This window comes from Gopherus flavomarginatus, chromosome 4 (assembly GCF_025201925.1).
Source record: "Gopherus flavomarginatus isolate rGopFla2 chromosome 4, rGopFla2.mat.asm, whole genome shotgun sequence".
In the NCBI taxonomy this organism is placed as follows: Eukaryota; Metazoa; Chordata; order Testudines; family Testudinidae; genus Gopherus; species Gopherus flavomarginatus.
Genome location: NC_066620.1, coordinates 83,430,890 through 83,449,600, shown reverse-complemented (window position 1 = coordinate 83,449,600; position 18,711 = coordinate 83,430,890). Strand labels below are relative to the sequence as shown.

The 18,711-nt window shown below is 42.3% G+C and overlaps 1 long non-coding RNA gene across 1 annotated transcript; it reads right to left on the bottom strand.

Annotated features, from left to right (window-relative positions):
- Nucleotides 1–514: 514 nt before the first annotated feature.
- On the bottom strand, nt 515–16,848 carry LOC127049015 (uncharacterized). The gene is made up of 3 exons (XR_007773850.1): nt 16,742–16,848; nt 16,247–16,299; nt 515–717 (listed from the first exon to the last, which is right to left on the bottom strand). It is a non-coding gene; the product is annotated as an uncharacterized LOC127049015 (long non-coding RNA).
- Nucleotides 16,849–18,711: the final 1,863 nt, after the last annotated feature.

Here is an 18,711-nt window from a genome sequence, read left to right as displayed (position 1 = left end):
CTCCCTTTCCAATACAGCCTTCTCCTTCCCCACTCAACAAATATTTTCTCTTATCCAGTGTGCCCTTCTGAGGAGAAGAAGGGAGAAGGCCCACCAGCAGTCAGCTACAGGGACCTTCCTGATGTGCTTACTAATTCTATCAGTTCTTCGCAGGGATGACTGAAGCTCCCCACTTCCTCTTTAAAAATGGGGGATAACTCTAGACCTACGCCCCCAGGTCCAGTTTGGGGGCATACAGCAGGCTCTCTCTCCCCTTTTCAAGGGGAAACTACTACTTCCTAAGCCATTGGGGTCATGTAATCACCATTGTAAAATGGTCATCTCACTTTCTTCACTCAGGTAGTCCCCTCATGCGAATACACTCAAGTATTTAAGACCCCTCCTCAATCCCTTCCTCTATACAGAAATGTATTTCCATATTTTGGTCCCCTTCACCTCCCAGGTTCATGAAGTATGGTGGATAGGTTCCCTCCCACCCCACACCTTTCAAGTTTATATAGTTACATGCCTGAAATCCAGTGATGATGGCAACCATGAAGACTGGAGAGATGCTGCAGTAGGTTATCCAGAAGAACACATTTGCTGCTTTCTACTGCAGAGCTGTCAAGGTGCAAAACTTAATATGTGCATGACTTGACAAGCCTATAAAGCACTTGCAGTTAGGATGGGTAGGTTTGGCACCAGGAAGAGGATCAAAAAGACCAGAGGAACAGCCATCTGAAAGGAAAGTAGGAGACTCTTGTCACAGAAAGACATTGGAGGGTTTTGGCTGGCTAAAAGCGGGCCAGGGCATTTGTAGCAAGGGCAGCAAGAGGTGTTGGAGTCGTGAGGAATGTTTCCCCTTCCTTGTGTGCACATTTTGGTTTGTTATTTTAGATTTGATGGAATTTAATTTTGTTCTGTATTTTTAGCTATTTAGAGACAGATTCTGATACCCTTCCTCAGACCGGGTCTTGGTAACTTTTCTGACTGCCTGAGGGATGGCAGGGATGAGCTTTGAAAGGAATTCTGGGCCTGATTCTTGTCTCACTAACAAGTATAAAGCAGGAGTGACTCCATCAAAGTCAACAGAGTTACACCAGTTTTGAACCATTGTAAGTGAGGTGACACTCAAGTCTCCTTGTCCCAACTGCTCCCCATTCTGTGGGTGTGAGATAGGTAAGACTGCCATTCTCTGGGGCTTCTGTACTGCACTGTAGAGTGCTAGGCATCACTATGCTGCTCATAATAAAAGGCCACCATTATCTCGAAGTGTTTGGTTACCAATGGACACCAGACATAAAATGTTTTAGTTTTTTTTTTTTAAATCTCCTTTCCGACCACCCCTTCTTGAATATCATTGGAGCCAATAATTCAACTTTTTATATTTGCACTTTAGTTTTTATTTTATTTTATACTGCACAGGCTGGTGAAAATATATCCTGCTTTGTGGAAAACAAACCACAAAAGACTATCTGTTGGATTTATCTGTGTAATAATGGAAGCATATTGTCAGGAAAATGAGAATGGTAGATGTATAGACAGAAGGAATTCCTATGGAAATGGTGAGTTACTTTACTATACAAGGAAAGAAAGTGAATGTAGTAAATGACAATGATGCAGTAAGTCTGACAGACACTGAACAACATTGACTTGACTCTGTTTTCACTTACGCTGGTGTAATCTCATCGACTGCAATGGTGTTACTCCTGATCTACACTGGTAGAGATGAGCTCTGAACTAGACCTTTTGCCTTAGTGTGATTAAAATTCTAGTCACCTGTCTACTCTAGCTCAAGACTTGCATATAAGGGTTAATGAAACAGACTGGAGATGTACAGAAGAGGTTTATCATAATAAAATGGTGACTATACATGGATTCATGGAAAAATATGAAATCACGGTTTTTGGAGATTAGGATTTTAAACTGAAATATTCTTTAATTTGCAAGGAATTTGGGAATAGTTTAAAAAAATGTATGAAGAAAGTACAGTTATGAACCTGATTCTCCACTCCCTTGCGCCTTTATGCAGTCATCTACACCTGCACCATAGTAGGCGTAGAAGTGTTACCAAATCCTATTTCTCTATTAGTTTATGCACAGGTTAGTTCTCCACATCCGCTTGACACTTGTTTTGCACAGGTGTAAATGACAACACAAGGTGAATTAGGTCCTGTGTCTGTTTATTCCACATACTCCTCAGTAATGATGTCATAAATGAAAAAACTTCCCTTGTCTTCACACAGAGTGCATTGCCTATGTAACAAGAAGAGTTCTGACCACGCATTTGGGAATACACCAACTCAGTCTCACAATAAGGTGTAGAATAGGAGGAGGAAGTAAACTTCTGTTCAAAGGATTATTAAATCAAAAGAGAAATGTTTATTTAAAAAGCATAACAGCATATATCTAAAACTCTATAAATTGGAACTACAGAGTACAGACTGATGAGCAAAACCAGAGCAATTATGTACACTGTCTAAGCTTTCAGAAGACAGATAGACATTTCACCTTTGAAAGGGCATAAGTGGTGCAGTGGTTTAATCCATTTGCCCTTCTGTTCTCGGAAGCAGAGTCTGCTTCTGGCATAGTATCACAGGTAGCATCCGGTTTGTGTTCATATCCATCTTGAGTGGTCATCTGTCAACATTTAAGCCACCACAAATTCAGCAACATTGGAAATCACTCTTGGGGAAATCCCAGGACTGGAACAGCAAGAATGCTGCTTGCCTGAATTAAGGAAGGAAGCTCACGTGGAGCCATATGTACTGCATGCTTGTCTTAGGTCAGTGCAAACAAATCTTTACGCAGACTGCAAAAGCTACCAGACAGAACCAAGAAACCAAACTAAGAGCCAATTCCTGGCCTCATGTACAAGAGGCAGAATAGCCTTTTACTACTAAATAAACCATCGATTCACAGGTCAACTGTTCCTGAGTCAGCCTGCTGCACACAGGAAGTGATGACACAGTGTCTGTTCTGCAATAGCTTAATGTGGAGAGTTTCCTGTCCTGCCCGACCAATTCTCTGCAGCACTTGACTAGCAGATTTGGAGATTACTGACGTTGCTGTATGTCTTCATAAGCTTGCCCTCTAATTTTGTCTATATTAACAATATTTTCACACATGGGAAGTATGAAAGCAGCAAATGAGCCAAAGTTTCAGCATCTGCTGTGCACACTGTGTTTGGTAAGCTCTTGGGTGAAAGGATCGTTGGAGAAAAGGCCCAACATGTATTAAATGCAGGAATACCAAACTCAACTCGATCTGCTCAGGCTTCTGGCAACCACTCGGCCAAAGATAGACTGCTATCTAGGTGCCTAAATATGAATTTAAGTGCCTGAATTTAGGTATCCAATTTGAACATTTTGGCCCTTATTCACAGTGGCCATATTCATAGATTTAACACATGGATGGACACAGTTACTCCCGTATTAATAGTGAGATGCCTCTCTTTACGGTGTCCATTCCTGTGAATGCTTCATTTCTATCACCCTTTATCTGCACATAATGAGTGATGATGGAAAGAGTTAGTTTTTCTTCTCATGAAAATAGCTAAGTAAACTATATTTCTCTATCATTCATGTAATCTGTGCAATACATAAAGAACACATGTTGGATCACTCTGATTCAAAACTGTGCTGACAAACAATTGGGATTAACCAATCACATATCAGCTTCCTATGTTCTAAATCTCAGCATTTAGGAAACAGTAAAGCACCTTTGTTTTAAAAGCCCATTTCCTCACTCTGATTGCACTGAGGATGTTGTACATCAGCTTTGTGCTGGGTTGGGTCCCTAGTAGGAGTTTCTCTAGGTAATATACTTAAATGGTAATTCTTGGAGACAGTCCCTAACTTTCACCTACTCCCTTCAAAACATAATATCCAACTAGAACTAATTATAGGGCATAGGTCATAAGAGGGTTTATCCTTGTTTCAGTGGCATTTCTGTCCCCCTGGAAATAACTATTCACTTTCCATATATTTCTTATTCTTGAGCAAATGAATTGCACATATGGCATATGCAAAATACTTGATGATAAAAAAGGGAGGAGACAGTTGCATGATTTAGAATCAATATTAACATGAATCCACTCATTCTAAATATTTGAATTCACTGATTCTTGATATAAAAAGAAAAGGAAATATTAGATAACCTTGTTTAATATTTCAAACATTCAAAACTTGCATTGCAAATACAATATATTGTTGCCCCTTTGGCCCAAGTAGTTAGCCAAATTTCAGGGCTTTAGAAGACTGTTTCTATTAGGATGAGACACAGTTCTATTAATTAGATATATTCTGGGTGTGATCTTGTTTATTTAAAAAAATGTTTTCCTTGAACACAGAACAAACAGTTTGCTTTCTCAGAAATCCCAAAGTCTGCCACTCCAGCAAGCACTGTGCCCAAGAAACCTTGCCTCCCTGCTTCCTCTGAAGATCACACTCAACTCCTTCTCCTGGCCTCCTTTCTCCAACACGCATAGGCCAATGGGAGCTGTGGGAGTGGCGCCTGTGGATGGGGCAGCACACAGAGCACCTGGTCATGCCTCCACTGAGGAGCCAGAGGGAGGACATGCTGCTGCTTCTGGGAGCTGCTTAAGGTAAACGCTGCACAGGACCTGAACACACACACACACACACACATCCCCCCCACCCCAGCCCTGATCCACCTCCCACCCTCTGAAACCCTTGGTCCCCATCTGGAGCACCCTCCTACACCCCAAACCCTTCATCCCCAACCCCACCCCAGAGCCTGCACCCCCATCTGGACCCAACCCATTCTCCAGCCCGGAGCCCCCTCCCACGTCTTAAGCCCCTCATTTCTGGCCCCACTCCAAAACCCAAATCACCAGCCCATACCCCTTCCCACACCCCAGTCCCCTGCCTCAGCCTGAAACCCCCACTAATGACTAAATTACTGGACTTCGTATCTGACATCACTTAATATGGTAGTGCTGACCTCTGCAATGGTAGTTTGAGTGCTTCATGTCCCCATTCTCTGATAGGGGCCAGGCTACCTCCATGGACTACAGCTCCCATTATTCACCATGGTCTTCCCTCTAGTTGAACTGCTGCACTGCATTATCGTAGTTTAATGGCTGCAGTGCATCATGAAAGACGTAGTCTAGCTAGGGACCTCAACCAAGAGAGGAAAGTAGGGGGATGAAACACTGAGATGACTCAGGTGGACACAAATTAAGTGTCAAACCAAATAAAAACAAAACATTTCAAATCAGTTAGACAAATCAATGCACAATGTCAAAATAAAATGTTCTGGCATTTCCAAATTGAAATTTTTCTAAACTTTCCTTTCAGGGAAAAATTCTATATTTTGACTTTTTGTGCCTATTCAGAATGAAAAATGTAGACATACTAGAATTTCCTGTGGCATAAAAATTCTGATTTCTGACCTCTGCCACTAGAAGTCTAGTAGGTTTCCTCAGTTCTACTACTTTTAGTACATATGGGGTGGCAAGTTGGGTTGTTTGTGACAAAATTTGTTCCTCAGAGCTATCATTTCTATCTGTCTGCAGACTCAAGACCTGGATCACAGTACTTCACCGCTTCTCATTCAGAAGCACCTCTCCACAGTCTGGAGGGAATGTAAGTTACATTTACCAGAAAATACTGAAATCCACAGAAAGACTATGTAAATCCATGGCGAAGGGCAAAATTTTTCTGCGATATGTATTTCTAGTAGGTAAAATCATGGCTCATTTCTCCAAGTTAAATTAAATCCAGGGTGAATAATAATCTTGCTCACAGCAGGAGTGGCATTTGCATTATAATATTCCCCAAACCACTTTTTTTGCTTATTACATTTCTAAAAAACAGGATTTCTCCTCATGTAAGCAAGTCCCCAAAGAACAGATGTTTATAAGAGAAGTGACTGTGAGTTGTTGATGATTTTTGTGTTAGTTCAATAAATAATGTGAATCACCTACCAATGTCTCAGTTTTGTTTAATTATTAAATAGTACAGCCCTTCTTCTGATTTTTGAAACTGTGTGACTAGAACTGTTTGTTTTTTCAGGAGACCTTGGCATATTACCAGAACACCACAATATAATATACACAGGTGGTACATGAGTTTACTTGGTCTTTCTGCCCAAGGGTCACCATACAGTGTGTGCTGCATATGCTATTAAAGGTATCAAATATTTATGCAGATATATGGCAGTGTTGGATTTGCTGTACGTGCATTGTTGTAGAAGTAAAATGAGTCTAGAATAAAACACTTTTCACTATAAAAAAGATTGATCATACTTTCACAGGTGGTAGCTGCTGGGAACTTTGCTCAAGTTTGAGTAATACTAGACATTGTCCTTTTCTTGATGTCATAAGCAAAATGGTGTCATAAAAGAAAATAAAGAGAGCAGACAAGAGATTTTTTTTCACTCAACTCTTTCCTTACTAGATATATTTAAATAATTATTAAATTACATTGCCAATTTTTTCTTCCACTTTCTCTTTGTTGCAATTTGCTACAGCAATTACATCAATTGAGAATATTGCCCCAGCTTCTTACAGGTCCATCTGTCTGGCAGGAAAGCAATATTTTTTTCCATAGGAAGCAGAGACAGCCTTAAATGTTTTCTGCATGACCTGCAAAACTTTTTACACTATCAGCACCTCCAGCGTAAAGTGTAAAGAGGTGGGGGAATGCCAATTTGCTAGAAGCATTTTGTGGCAAGTAGCCCTGGCAAAAGAGTTATATAAAGGGTCAAATTTATACAAGTTCATAGCCTCCATCCCAAATATAGCATAGGAAAGGTCTTATACTTGTCTGACTTCGTCTAGTTTAATGTGTAGTCAGACTTCTCCATGCATGGGGGTCTCCTATAGATTTGAACCATTTTTCCATGCCCATTCTGCTCTTGCCTTTGTTGTGTTTGAGAATTAGGGATTAAGCTATGATTTTCATTAATTTTTTTTTGAAGACTTCTATTTTTTGGGGTGCTCTGCATGTTTAATTGACCCTTCCATTCTCCTCCTCCTCACTTTTCACTCAGCAAATCTCTAGGCCTTATATCAAGGCCCATTCAGCTTTCCTTGATGGAAAAAGGGGAAAAATCTCATCTGTTCCTCCTTTCTGTCAAGGAGAGCTGGATAGGACTCTCTTCATAGTTCCTATAGACCTTCTGATTAATTGGTCAGAGGGAAAACTGTGGAGCAACACACTCCTAGGGCCAGCTGTGGCATAAGTCCACTGGAATTACACCTCTGACCTCCTTATACATGGATTGAATTTGGCCTTCTCACTGTTTTTATTGGGCCAGGGACTGAGAGGAAGAACTAGAAATGCTGTATATATTGTTTGAAAGATTCTAAATACCTTGTGGAGTGTTGTAAGTGTTTAGAGTCAAAGAGTTTAAGGCCAGAAGGGGAAAATCAGATCTAGTCCAAACCCCTGTATGTTACAGGCCACTAACACACCAGCCATTCACATATTAAATCCAACAACAGGAATGAGACCAAGGTATTACAGCCCTCAGGAGACTAACCTGTTTCTCTTCAGGAAGCTGCTCAGTATCAGTCCAAACCCAGCTCCCACTCTTGTGGCTGCAGCTGCCACCAGCTCTTAACTATTTCTTACTACTTGGAAAATAAAAACACATGCAACCTTCGTAACATCCTAATGCATATTTTAATATTGCTCCTCGGGTGGCTTTAAATTACACAGTAATCTTGCTGGCATTTTTCTACAGCCTTTCCCCACAGAAGTATACATTTTACAGGGCTGAAACAGGACACGGGCTGCAGGAATCACAAATCTGAATAATTTTTGCAATTGCATGTGTGTGTCTTATACAATGTATTACATCACTAGCTGTAAAAATTAAGTGACATTTGCATTCATTAACTATACATGAAATCTAATTCTGTTAAGTCCAGCAGCATTAGGTCTGTCTGTTGCTGCTGATGTTGCAGCTTAAGGACATCATATCTTCTGTGCACATTCTGTTTCATGACCTAATAAAGCCAGGAATTAGATCCTGGCTTGATGCCTTTGGAAATCCAGCTCACTGAGCATACAACATGAAAGCTGTGGATGTAAATTATTTATATTCATCGTTGTCCAAAATATTAATTTACCAAAAAAGGTTTAAAAAATTAAGCAAACTGTGGGCATGGTGCCCACAGCCGAACTGATTTAAGAGACCTTTTCAAATCACACTTATTATCTTCCAGCTTTGTTACAGATACCATACAGAAGGACTGTTAACATTTCATCAAGTCTATTTACAGAATCAAAGACTTACTATTACATTTCATGGTATGTGCCGAGAACTTATGATCTCCTACACCATAACGCCAGAAAATAATGGGCTTAACTTAATTTTTGTAAAGATGTATTTTTATGGCTTTTAGACTATGTAAGTGTTAGAGAACAAATAATTATACATTTAAGACAAAAAATGAATAAAAAAAATACTGGCCATTTGTATAGCTTGTTTCACCAGAAGAGCAGCTCAATGTATTCTACAAACATAGGCCCTGACTCTACAAATAGATCTATGCAGGCAGTCCTCTTGTGTCTACATGGAGCCTCACTGAAGTCAATATGGCCATGCATTAGGATGTATTTAAAGGAAAACTTTTGTAATCACTCTCTCAGTGGTGTGAAAGGCTATTTTTCAAGGACTGAAACTTCGCCGCTGTACCTATTCCATTGCTTTGCCGGATCACATCTATCTAATGTATTTCAATAGCACGTGTCTCCTTCACAGCTAAAAGCCAACTATTGCATGAACTATGCTTTCCCTTTTGTATTCTAGAATGTGATGAACAGAGCTCATTAATGAAATTCATTTTAGTGTCATCTTTCTCTCCAAGCTACATCATCATTCCCCAGAAACCTACAGGATCAACCTGCATTATTTCCTCCCCTTGGCCTCTTTTGGAAGACAATTGTGCTGACAAGTCATTACTCTGCTAGCAACACAGACAGTAAACCCTCAGCTATATTTATTTCATATGAATCTGTGTTACTTTGCAGGCGGTAACTTTACATCTCTCTATTTTATTTATGAGTAAACAGACCACTTAGGTCTGAAACAAAAGTGTGCCCCAGAGATGTGTGGGCCGCAAATTATTCAGGCTGCTGAGAACCTGAATTTTAAAAAGATGCATAAAGTCAAATTCAGGTCATATTTGGAAGAAGTTAGAGATTCACATTTAATGAGGTTTGAAAAAGTTATTTCATTTTGTTTAATAGTTTGGTTTTTTTCCACACCAGCTTCTGACAGGGACCAGAAACACCAAACATTGTGAGAAAAGCTTTTCTTAAGGCATTTCCCACCAGAAAGTGAGTGAAATCTCACAAGTGTCTGTTCTGGAGACATTTACAATCCAAGGTCTGGTTCCTGAACCCTGGTTTAGGCTGCATTGCACTGAGCTAGCACAAAGCAGCCAGAAAGCCACCCTAAAGGGGAAGCTGAGAATTGCTCCCATCACAGCTAGTCCTTGGATGCTGAGCATCTGTCACCACCCTCCTCAGTAAAGTTGGCTGAGAATTTTCTCTGAGAATTTCCCTTTTTGCAAAAATTGACATTTTCTGCAGGAAAACTTCAATTTTGAAAAAAAAATCCAATTTTCTGTTGGGAAACATTGCCATGATGGATTCCTGGCTACTCCTCCCCCAAAAGGCTTTTGTCAATCTCACTTTCTGCCTGCAGCGAGAAAGTGAAATTGATAAGAGCTTTCCAGGTATGCCGGAAGATTCTATTTTGGTTCTCCCAAAATGGATTTTTTTTTCTGGAAATTCCTTCCTGCAAAACAACTTTGTTTTTGAATTTTCAGCCAGACTTCAAAGGGAAAAATATTCAAAAATGGGGATTTTTTGCGGAAATGGATTTTCATTTTCCAGTCAGCTTTATTCCTCAGCGCAGATGATATTGTCCAGCAGTAACGAAGAGAGCATGCCGGGGAAGAAAGGGAGTGTGGTGGAGCACACAGTACTCAGCCAGAAATTTGGCCGCCGTACCCAGCGTAACTTCCAGTGGCATTGGAACTGCTGTAAATCATGACACAGGCCATTTTAGTCCCGGGCAGCCCAGAAGGAGCAGAAAGGTTATGCCTATTCTGCCTGCTCCCTGCTGTACCAAGTGTGAATTCAGGGCAACTGAAGAGTGAACTCCAACAGTTAGATCTTGTACGTCATTCATATGTGTAGCTCACATGAAAATCAAGGCTCACACTGCAGGATAGTGCTGCAGTTTTACACATCTAACAGGCTTAATAAGTCAGGAGTGAAGCCATTGACTGCAACGGAATTACGCAAGAGTAGTATGGTGTAATTGAAAGGAGAATCATGCCCAAGAGGTTTGCATAAGCCTCAAGTGCCCTCCAAGCTTTCAGGTTCTTCTCTTAATGGAACCTTTCACAGTTCTCTTGTGTCTAATAATTTATTATTGTTAGAATTATGATGGCACCTCTGGGTCCCCCTGAGATCAGGGCCCCATTGTATTAAGCATTCTACAAATATATAGTGAGAAACAGTCCCCACCCTGAAGAGCTTACAGTTTACATAGACATGATTGACAAAGGGTGGGAGGAAAAGTATTATCATCCCCATTTTGCAAATGGGACACGGAGGCACAGATAGATTATTAATGGAGACTTTTCCCTCCTGCCATTATTCTTAGAAACAAGAAAAAAATTGTATTGAAAATGCTCAAATTATCTAAATGCCTAATGCTGTAGTATATATTGCTTCTCAGTGGCGGTCTAACATGCAATAGATAACAGGCAACGTTTAACAAACAGAGCTATTTTCACTTTGGATAGTTCGCAGTACTGAAGTCCAACAGGAAGTCCACATTGCTGCAGAACACTAGTAATGCTACAGTGTGATAATGGGAAGTAGTGGGTTATAGATTACTGCCCCGCATTGTATAGGATGAGTATAAAGGTTATAACTTAGTGGATGTACTTCACTAGGTTGCCTGATCAAAACTGTTGCCTTAGAGCATTTTTAGCTTGTGAGAATCCCCGATTCTTCTATAAGTAGAAGATCATCACCCTGGTACTGCTGCTGCAGATGCTCACAAACTCCAGAATTCAAACAAAGCAGAGTGTAACTCTTCTTCTATCTGGTACATGGGAGAGTGACAAGGATCCCATTAAACTGACACAGTAACATGCCCTTGTTTGTACTTTAAGAGTATTTCTTAACGAATTAAACACACTGGCTTTAGCCTGCTGCTTGTAAGCACTGTGTAACAGGACAATAAAATACAAGTGGCCATGTAAGCAGTGCCATATCTAAGGCTGTTTCAGGCCCTGACCTCAGGGCATAATTCTACTGGTTAAACAAAAAATACTCATGAGTAACATCAAAACAAAGCAATTTCCCTGCTTAGTCCACAGAGGCTTTTCCCTGGCCTCTCTCACAGGTGGAAGGAGGACACACTCCTCCCTTAAATCCCTGCCTGGGTCATGTGATGGGTGAGTAGCCTTTCTGTAACATGCAGCATGGCAGAGACTGTAAGGTTATGGCTAAATATATGCATTACTGTGCCCCTGGCTTAATCTATGTTTACTGTCCCTTATTATTAGTGGGGAGGGATAGCTCAGTGGTTTGAGCATTGGCCTGCTAAACCCAGGCTTCTGAGCTCAATCCTTGAGAGGGCCATTTAGGGATCTGGGGCAAAAATCTGTCTGGGGATTGGTCCTGCTTTGAGCAGGGGGTTGGACTAGATAACCTCCTGAGGTCCCTTCCAACCCTGATATTCTATAATTCTATTGCAATTCTATCTAGATTCTTACATGGCACCAATTGCCATATCATCTGAAATAATGGTCACCAGAGAAGTCCCCTGGGTAGAGCAAATCGGGGTGACCGCCATAGGCCCCACGCTTTGGGGGGCTCCACACATCAATAAAATTGGGACTGCCTCAATATTTAACCCTTTGTCCTGCATCCCGACCGATGTACGATCGGGACACCATTTGTCCTAATAGTCAGGTGAGGAGGCGAATGGGGATGCAAGCAGCAGGAAGGCGAGGAGGCGAGCTGCAGGTGGGCAGGCCGGAGGGCAATGAGAAGGCAGGTGGGCGAGCTGGCAGACGGCAAGGAGGAGAGCAGAGGGCGTGGGGGTGAGGAGGCGAGTGGTGGCCATGCCGGGAGGACAGCTAGGAGACTAGCAGGGAGGTTGATTTGTCCCGGGCCCCACACCCTCATAGGGACGTCCCTGATGGTCACTACCAACAATCATCCTGCTTTTCTTTTTCGCTTGTTAAATTCCCTTACAGAAGCATGGCTCTCTTATTTTGTTATAACCTCAGTTGACTATGTCCATATGCTGAGGTAGGGAGCACAAATCATGCCAGGCTGTGACAACCAAGAAAGAGTTAAAGAATGTTCTCTGACACTATAAGAAATGTCATGGCAGCAGATGGTACTGTTAATGCACGAGAAAAGACTGACTTGGGTAAGCCCATTTTGTCATGAACTGTTGAAATTATTTGTATTCTCAGTCTGACAAAGAATTGGGAGAAAAGATCTGTTAGAAATTCAGTACAACTTCCCTTTCAATTAACTGAAAAAGCTCCTACTCCAGCTGTCTGGTTCTCTGAGCAGCTCTCCCGTGAAATGAGGGGAGACAAGACTAGATACGCCTCATGTAAAAAGCAACCTCTCTTAAAAAAAAAGAAATAAAGGAAGAAAGGGGAAGAAGTACACTCCCTGGCCTTATTCACTATAAAGAAGCTGAACCAACCCTTTTACTTTGCAGGTGACTGGGGAAATTCCATAGCCTGTGTTATGCAGGAGATCAGACTAGGTATCATAATGGACCCTTCCAACCTTAACAATCTGTGAACTTTTAATCAGCAGATACAGCAATACCGCCAAGCTTCTCCTTGTTCCTCAACCAGCCACAAGCCATTCTCCCTATCAGTAATCTTAATTTTTCAAAATGCAATGAACACCATGGCCCAAATTCTCCATAGGGTAACTGTGATTGAACTGCAACTGCAGGGATTAATTTGATTCAATTTCTTTTGTTTGTCATGCTGGAATAAGCAAGTGCAATTTAGCTGGCTTCTATGGAGTTGCAACCACTTACAACGGATGTGGATTTGGCCCAACTTAACAAGGAAATCAGTGCCACCACAAAGACACATAACAGGCTGCATCTCAGTATCTAAACATGTGGCTAGCATGATTATGTTTCCATATACATAGCCACTCAACCATGTGATGTATAATGCTTACATCAGCATGACAAGAATCCACAGTCCATCCTGTGTTATGACTTTACAGTGCATGTGAGGCAATATATATTGGGAGTTTTCTAGCAGACTGCCTGTTCTAAGTTTGGGGACTTTGATTTAAAAACCACCTGGTCCTCTGTATACTTGCCTATAAAGGACTGAGTCTTCTGTGATGTCAAAAATTGACTTTTTAAATGACTTCGGGGGTGGGGAGGGGATAGCTGTAAGGTACACGCACCAAAGTATCAGGATAATTTTGATAAGTTTAAAGGTTGAAAATTTTGGGAACTTCTCCTAATCAAACCAGAAACATTTTTTCCCCAACGGTCACCTTCACTAGCAGTAATTTTAAAGGAATTAATCCCACATCAAATTTCATTCACCACAGTTATTGAGCTATATATTAGCTGTAGTATTTCAGTGAGTTGCCCATGTGGGAAACTTATATTTATTTGTATCTGGTATTAATATATAAATGTGCCCAGAGACCAAGGTTATGGGCAACAAAAACAGGTCTTTGAAATAAGTTAATTTATTTCATCCTCCCCATTTGTGTATGTTTATTGCATACATTTCTAACATTTCAAATGTTACTTATTCAGGTCTCACTGAGATGACACAGTTATGCTTACAGCTTTCCCCTAAAGCGTTATTAAAGTGTACCAGAAAGTACCAGCACAAGAGTACCAGAATATACACCTGTTTGTGACCAGTTTTCCAAGGGTGCAACTCCAATGACTTCAGTGTATTTCTTTTGATTGGAGATGGTCAAAAAATTAGGGGGGACTGCATTCATTTCAGTGGAAATTTTCTGATCAGTCCTAGTCCTTATTTACACAAGCCCATTGACTCACCTATAAAGAAATGCACTGATCTCCCCCATCCCAGTGCGCTCTGAAGGAGATGGTTTCAGAGTGACACTACAGAGCACTCTATTGTACTGGTCTGAAAGGTTACTTTGAGAATTTTCAAAGGAACTTGAGTTTGTAACTCAAAATATTATCAAATCCTAATCCATTAGTTTCAAGAAAAAGTTAAAATCACAGTGAAACCAAGGAACAAATGAGTCTCCTCTTCTAAGATAGAAGTGAATTTTTCTGAACAACTCAATGGCTGCCAGGTGAGAGGTAATGAAGCATATCATGGCCATTTCCTTAAAAGTACGGGTATTATCAAACAGCAGAGAATTAAAGTAGGATCCTTGGGATTTGGGAGCTGAATTCCAGTCTTAACAATGAGCCAGAGAGAGCAGAGCAGGTGGAGAGGCAGTGATCTTTTTCTGTTAGTCATCTTACCAGAGCTGTGCTGCCTCACTCTGGTGCAAGATCAAGGATGCAGAGAGACTAGAGCAGAAGCTATCACAGGCAGAGGCACTAAGAGGTGTCTTGTGGATCTGGCAGTTCTGGTGGATCTGGGTCCCATTTTAGCCTTAATCAACCACTGGCTACAGCTGTCTTTTATCCTGTCTCTGTTTTCACTTTATCATGGGTTAACTGGGGCCGTCATGCAGCCAGCTATTATTTCACATAACCAGTAATAAAACTTGCCATCTGGATCACTGCACACATATATACCAACAACAGGGCACAATTTAGAAGTCTTTGGTTCTGCTAGTTCAGATATGCAACAGCAATAAAGCCCAACCACCATGTCAATATAACTCCCAGGGCTGGAGAGGGGGAACAGAGATTCCAGTTATGCAAACAAGAAACAGTTTTGTTTCCGCTCTGTGTCACTACAAATGCATCACAAATACATTGGAGTGAATCCAGGCATAGCAACTACACACAGACTAGAAGCATCTAGTCTGTGTGCCCCCAAATGACAGCAGGAGTGGCTTAAAGCTGGGTGAGAGGAGAGCACTTGGCACCTGTGGGTGCTCAAGGTATTTTCAAAGCAGTGTGTGGTCAGGTCCCCAGAGTGCCTTTATGTTCTGTGCAGTCCCTGAGGGCAGGGCTGGGGCATGGTTTGGTACTCAGCATCTTGGTGTCCTTTTCCAAAGCACACAGAGCCCCTCCTACAGGCTTGGCCGGGGACCCCTGAGACAATGGGTATATTAGGCCTGACTAAGGGCTAGTCTACACTGGCAAAGCTAAAGCGCTGCCGCGGCAGCACTTTAACGTGGCTTGTGTGGTCATGGCAGAGCACTGGAAGAGCGCTCTCCTAGCGCTCTAAAACACCCACCTCCACGAGGGGCATAGCTACCAGCGCTGATGCACTGTCTGAACTGGTGCTTTACAGCGCTGAAAACTTCTGTGCTCAGGAGGGTGGGTTTTTCACCCCCTGAGCTAGAAAGTTGCAGTGCTGTAAATTGTCAGTGTAGACAAGCCTTAAGTCAGGACAAGACCGGCGCTACTGTTTTTAGCGCCCTAGGCGCATGGCCATTTCGCCGCCCCGTGCGCTGGTCCGGCGGCTCCGGTGGACCTGCCGCAGTCGTGCCTGCAGAGAGGATCCGCTGGTCTGCAGCTCCGGTGGAGCTGCCACAGCCGTGCCTGCGGGAGGTCCACCGGAGCCACGGGAGCAGTGGACCATCTGCAGGAATGCCTGCGGCAGCTCCACTGGAGCCGCGGGACCAGGGGACCCTCCGCAGGCACGACTGCGGCAGGTCCAGAGCTGCCTGCGCCCCCCCCCCCCAGCAAAATGCTGCCCCCCAATAATCCTGGCGCCCGAGGCGATTGCCTAGGCCGCCTAAATGGAAGCGCCGGCCCTGAGTCAGGAGGTGAAAGCTGACGCTACTTTAGCAGTCACCCACAGTCTTCCTGTTCAGGGAAGGCCTGACAGCACACTAGGCTGGACGCAGGTGGCCACTGCTCAGCCCTTTCCCCCCCTCACTCTTCCACACCCACTTCCGCAAGCAATGACACCAGGGTAACAGACGGGAACAATGTTATTTAAAAATACAGACAAAAACATGGGAAATAGGCTCCTGTGGCTCAATCTGTAAAACAAGTAGTTTTAAAAAATTGCTGCAATTCCACTTCAGATACAAACACATGTGCACATATTTATAGGGGTTTCCCCCTTTCCAAACAACACACTTACCTCAGTCTGGGATGCCCCAGGTTTTCAGGGCCCACTGGAGAATCTCTAGCATGCTGGAATAGATAAGAGAGCAGGAAGATCAGTAAATAAATATGAATCTCTGCCACCAGTCCCCCACCTAAATTAGTCCCCAAAAAGAACTCATACCACCCCATACTCCTCTGATACCCTCTGGTCACTCCTTCCTTGAAAATCTGAGATGATTCATGGTTGTGTCCCAGAATCTGAAAGATATGTTTGAAAAGCTTCCCACACATACACCTGCCCCACCCCCATGCCCCAAGAACACCACTTTAGGACAAGTTATTCTTTTAAAAAGAAACACCAGTTCTCTTCAAAAAGCTTAGCACAAATTTGCATGAGCGAGCTCTGGAAATTTTGCAGGAACTCCCAGGGATATAGATGGTACAGTATTCATTTCAGGTGGATCAGATGAGAGCTGATATATGTTGACAGTAAAAATGAAAAAATGTAACCATGTTTATCTGCACCTACTGTTTAGCTTGTGGCCATAGTCACATTAAATAAAGCTCTTGTGTCGCATCTGAACAGACAGGTAAACAAATTTAGCCTAAAATAAGAATATCAAGGATTTATAGTTTTTCCTTGTGACAGACTGTGCATCGGTGTGGAGAAAGAGAGACTGTGTTGCAATATCTTTAACAGTAAAATGCTGCCACGAGAGGTTGGTAAATTAAATAATTATTCATTAGCTACCATAGTGATGCAGATGCAATCACACTGAACAAAAGACAAAACACGAAGTGTTGGCAAGAGTAAAAGGGCCTGCACTAGTTTTTCTAAAACATATTTTTATTCATTAAAATCCCCTGGCTACAGATCTTATTCAAAATTCATCAGTGTTTCACTTGCATTCGACTGGAAACAACAAATACTTTGATATGGACTGAAAGAGCAAATCCTCTGCTGGGGTAAATCAGTGTAGCTCCATTGACTTCAGTAGAGCTAAGCCAATTTACAGCAGCTGAGGATCTGGAGCAAAGAGCTTTTAATTCCCTGTAGCTTTTGGAAGTTAGGAGCACTAGCATATCCTTTGCTGGAATGTGGGTTTGTAACAGCACCACTCCCCAGTAAACAAACAGATGGAGGTTGAGATTTTCAAAGCCAGCTGGGAGAATTTAGCCACAGAACTCCCACTGAAATGACTGGGAGTTACAGGGCTAAGTACTCTCTAGTAAGCTTTGCGAATCTCATGCCCAGTCCTGCTGCCTCCAATAAGAAAAGCACAGTGGGGTTCAAAGTGTTTATATTTTGATGCAGTTTTAACCTCTGGGCAGCCAGTTGTTGTCATGCTATATTTACACAGAGAAAAGTGCAGTGATTAGTTCAGGTGCAGGGGTCCTCTTGCCTTGTTTTCAATGCATTTTGGACCCAGCTGGGTCACCTTAGGTCTGCACAGCACAACAGCACTGAGGTATGAAAGCAGCAGTGTTGTCTAATGAAGGTAAAACAAAGAATGGAGAAAGAATGCTGACCTCCCTCTGATTGCTTCTCAACCCCTCTCCCCTCCCATCACATATGGTCAACTGGCTGACAACACTAAGAGAGTGGCCTGTCAGGAGATCCATTAAAAGCTCTTCCTCATTTATTTCTGTACAGCTATTCATTAGAAAAAGAAATAGCTAATCAATGCAACCCTGTGTCCCTGTTACTGCCATACTTGCTGTCCTCAACAATGCCCCCTCCACACACCCAGGTGTTTCACACTCACCCTGGGGTCTTGATCTTAGATTCTAAGTTCTTTTATATCAGCTGGCACAGCACCCAGAAGACTGGTCTCACTGCAGTACAAACAAACAACCGGAGAGCATAAAGGGGAGTGGACAGATGGAAACAAACAGACAAGAGGCAAAGACAAGGGTCTGAATTCATTCTTGCACCAGTGCTAAGGCCAGTGCAAGGGCTGGGGGACTGGTTCTTCTCCAAACCTGGGACTGATGGGGATTGGTAAGGGGCTGATTCTTTCCCCAAACTCGCACTAAGGTTTAACTTCTGCTGCAGATAGACATGCCCTGAAGGCTGCCCTAACATGCATCCCAGCCACAAGTGGATAGGAAGTTTGTTTAACATTTTGTCTTTGCCAAGCTCTTTAGACTAATTTATCTGAAACCAAATCTCAGCCACAAACTGAATCTATTATTCACTTGACCTGACACTGAGAACTTATCCAGGGCAAGTGTAAATCTGTGTCAGGAGCCATGCAGAAGGCTGGGAGAAAAGTCTGTTTTTAATAAGATCTCTTTGGAATGTGTGACAAACTGTATGACTCTTCTGTGAGACTCGATGTATCTGATGCTCTTAGCTAACTTATTAACTACAGATATGTAGAGGGGTCAAGATGGAAAAAAATGGCAGTATTCTTCTCAAAGATCTGCCTGCAGTCCATCCTCATTGCTGGCTGATGTTTCTGCTAAAATGATTAACAATTAGCAATGTAGACATGA